At 50.0% G+C, this 4,078-nt stretch overlaps 1 long non-coding RNA gene across 1 annotated transcript; it reads left to right on the top strand.

Annotated features, from left to right (window-relative positions):
- The first annotated feature begins 2,434 nt into the window (after positions 1-2,434).
- Positions 2,435-4,068, top strand: LOC119332662. The gene is made up of 4 exons (XR_005161075.1): positions 2,435-2,662; positions 2,763-3,210; positions 3,446-3,550; positions 3,702-4,068. It is a non-coding gene; the product is annotated as an uncharacterized LOC119332662 (long non-coding RNA).
- The last annotated feature ends 10 nt before the right edge of the window (positions 4,069-4,078 follow it).

The raw sequence follows: 4,078 nt of genomic DNA, 5'->3' as shown, positions 1-4,078 counted from the left end.
GCATAGCTTTGGCGGGCTATCATTGGGGGCGGTCGTGTCCGTCGCCATTCGACGTTGTCTCCTACTGTGAGGATGTCGCAAGTTTGTGTTCGGTTGGTCATACGGAGGCGAAGGAGCTTGTACACGCCGGACTGGGCGGTGCGTCCGAAGCCCATGTATGTCAACGTGTAATACTCTAGAACCGTCTGCTTCGGCAAATTCGTGAGCGTCACACCGGTGGCTAGGTTCACGACGGCGGGGGTCACCGAGTCCCTGTTGCGGAAGGTGATGTAGGCAAGGTCGTCGAGGCTGGCTTGGAAGGTCCACGCCCCAGCTAAGCTCGACACTCTCACAGGTGTGCCCTCCGTGTCCATCAGTTGCAGGGACCAATGGTGGGAGTCGCTGGTTTTGGCGACGAGAAGCGGCTCGGCACGGGACCTGTGCGCCGCCACGAAGGCTGGGTTGGAGATGATGTCGCGCCAGTTCCTGGACACGCACCGGCACCGGCCTAGGGACCTGGGCGGCAGCCAGGACAGGATCTCGAAGATAACGTCCGTTGATGGCGAGACGGCAATGGTGGGAGTTCTGGCCTCCGTGGCGGCTGAATCGAGGTCACGGCGCCGCCGCTTAGGGGACAAGGACGCCATGGCGACGGGCTGACAGGCTCGACCAGGAACCAAGCCGGCCGCCTAGTGACCTTCTCTGTTGATCGATCTGAGATTTGCTGAAGGCTGAAGGCTCTTCTATTTATAGTACTACCATACTGCCGATATCTATATTGGGTCGGATTGCACTTGCCGCAATCGCGTCGTATTAAATTGGAACTCTGGATTTACGTGTGACCACCCGATGGCTAGATCAGATCGCGCTAGGGTAAAGGGGGATGAGATTGCAGAGAAAGGTAGGAGGTGAGGTTTTTTTTTTGATTTGTTAATTGTTTTTGAGATAGCTACCCGCTTAGTTCAAGTGGTTAGGAGGTGAGGTTTTCTCGCAGAGAAGGAAAGAGGTTCGGTACAAGGAGAGATTCAGAAGCATACACACACAAGATGCCCTCGTCGCCCACGCAGGGGCTGCTTATAACCCACGCTGACCCTGGGCAGTGGCCCACTGCTGACTTGGCCCTCTGATGACTTGTCCCCCATGCTCCTATTGATCCATCGAGTCCACCGTATGTGGCACCAGATGGTGTAGGCGTGACATTGCCCTCCTCTTCAGAACGAGCGTCACCTGGCGCTCCGGTCGCCCCTTGCCAGATTGCCGCAGTTGGAAAACGCTGACGGAGTGTGTCGTAGTCCTCCCAGGTGGTGGCCGTTCGAGATGACGATGACAAACGAACTTGAAGCTGGACCAGTGTCGTGTCGCCGTGCTTGATCATGTGCATGTACAAGATTTCTTCTGGCGCCGTCTCGACAGTGGACAAGTCTGGTGGCTGCGGCAGCTCGGCGAAGACAGGACTGTAGTTGGGAGACGTGGAAGACGCTATGGATGCGGCTGTCCGGCGGCAACACCATCTTGTAGGCGTGCGAGCCGATCTTGTCCTCGATGTTGAACGGTCCATAGAACTTGAACGCGAGCTTGGTGCACAAGCGGTTGACGACGGAGGATTGAGCATATGGTTGGAGCTTGAGCAGCATGTGGTCGCCCACCTCGAAGCTCCGTGCGGTGGCGGTCCGCCTTCTTCTTGAAGCGGCGTTGAGCTTGGAGGAGTTGCATTCTGACACTTGAGAAGATACATAAATCTTAAACACAAATACATCACCTGGAGGCATATGTGGCTTGCTTCCGGAACAAACAATCTAGGTGCTTCACAGGGTTGGGTTGCTGCAAAAATTACTTAGGTGTGGACAACAGACTGAATATATATATCTTAAACCCCAAAAAAGAAAAACTGTTCCAGAGCTAAATGGGGCTGTCGTTCAGAAAGTGATTCCCGAAATTTCAATATTATTCAATTATACTATTCATGAAATGCCGGTTCTAGATTCAATTTTATTTGGAGACAAATTAATTAAATAATGGCATGTAAAGCAGCTAGTTTAACAGAAGCGCCGTCCATCGTCTGACAAAAATACCAAAAATGCAAGGGCATTATAGTTTGCCTATTTCAAGATGCAACTAACTGAAATGAAAATGGATATTATATCTGCACATTGTGGTAAGACTAAAATTCATGAACCCGGGTGTCCAGGCACCCTCTTATCCCCACCGTATGTTCAGGGTGCAGCACCTAGAGATCTGTACCACGTACGGTATCAGCAATTTGATTAACAGGCCACAGCTTGCTAAGCGTGGGAGGCTGGACAGAGTAGAAAAGAATCTGGGCCTAGTATGGCACTGTACATCTTAGGCTGATTCCACCTAGCGACACGAGATGGACGTTGAGTTGACATGTCGGCCCGCTGTAAAGAAAAGAAAGAGACGTGTCGCCTTGAAGCCTTTCGCCCTCCACATCGCTATTCCCCACCCCTCCACCTTCCTCTCATCACGCACTCTGCCCACGCACCCCACCGATGATGGCAATGGAGACCATCGAGCCTCGTGGAGATGATATGGTTTCAGGACTCGCCGAACTACTCCACGGCCGTGAATCACCAATGATAGGTAAATCAGATCCCGGCACTGCTCATGGCATCGACCTTCTGGCATCAATAGCCACCGATCTGGATTTGGAACCAAGCTCCAGGTCAGAGTCGCCATGCTCAGTCGGATCTATTGCCGATTTCTCTAACCTCATCTGATGTATCGTATCGATTCGACCCCCCCACCCAAACTCCTTTTTCTAGATCCGAAGTGGTTCTTCCCCATCGCCCTGAAACCGGCGGTGGCGCCGGTCAATGTCGATGGTATTCCTCCGGTAACAGTCCATCGTAAGTGCAGCCCTACATTTTGATTCCCCCTCCCTATGTCCTTTAAGTTCTTAGTGCTAACCACGGCTGTTCTTATTGGTGATTGTCCATGAATCATGGATGCGGCGACAACGAGCGAGAGAGCTTTGGCTGAGGTGAAGGCGGGCAATCAGTTGGAGGAGGAGGCATGTGAATGGCTCAAGAGTGACGCGGCAGCATGAAGCAGCTACGTCTTGATGACGCAAGATGACGCGGCGGCGTCTCGCTAGTGCCAGGAGGAGGTGGGGGCGACCACTGCGCCAGAATCCTCGTCGGTGCAAGAGTGACATACACATCTTCTTGGCGGCTGCGGCGGCCGCACGCGTCGGTGGCTGCTGGCATCATGGTCGGCTGATCGTATCCTTTCAAATTCCATAACTGAAACCTCACCCCATGAAAGCTGAAACCTAGCGCATAATTAATCTGATAAACCATTATGGTCTGTAATGGTGGCAAATGATTTCTGTTATCGCTGTGTCACTACAATCTACCGTTCTCCCTAATTCTATTTGACGCACATTCCTCCATGTCTTCGTATATGTGGAACTGATTTGGATCTATTCCTCCTTGCTGGGTTGCAGTGCTCGTTCATTGGAGTTTCTCTGTATGAATTTCTCAAGGGGTGTGCATCAAAACCCAATTAAAAAACAGTAAAAGCCACCTATGCGATCATGGGGGGCGGGCAGGTGCGACTACTCACAAATTATTGTTGTCTATTCATCTTTTTTCTCTTTATTACAGTGAGTTTAGTTCTGCATTCCATGCGTTTTGTTTCTTTTTTTTATTTCAGCCAGACACTTCCGTTATGCCTGCTCCCTTTCCTTCTTTTTTTTTCAGATTTCATATAATCTGTCTCTCGCATGAGCTAAACCTATGAAGATTGGCTTCTTTCGTACGGCTCTGGTATGCAAGATTGAATAACTCTTATTGCCTATGTTCTTTCCTTTGCTATTGCTATCAACAATTTAGAATTGTTCTAGCTAAAGAACATAATTAGTCTAAAATGAGTAGGAATGGGCAGAATATGCTTGATGCATGAATCATGACAAAATGGCATTTATTGATCATGCATTCTGTTATTTTGGATCTTCTGGAAATAAAATGTCATTGCCAAATGTTGATAATTTGAGGTCTGGTTTAATTCCTTCTAGCCATGAACCACTTTAGGATTTAAAGTGTGCAATCCTAATGCGAATACTGTTAAACAGCAACTT

This window comes from Triticum dicoccoides, chromosome 7A (assembly GCF_002162155.2).
Source record: "Triticum dicoccoides isolate Atlit2015 ecotype Zavitan chromosome 7A, WEW_v2.0, whole genome shotgun sequence".
In the NCBI taxonomy this organism is placed as follows: Eukaryota; Viridiplantae; Streptophyta; class Magnoliopsida; order Poales; family Poaceae; genus Triticum; species Triticum dicoccoides.
The sequence above is the reverse complement of the archived record's forward strand: the minus strand, read 5'-3'. Positions and strand labels throughout refer to the sequence as shown.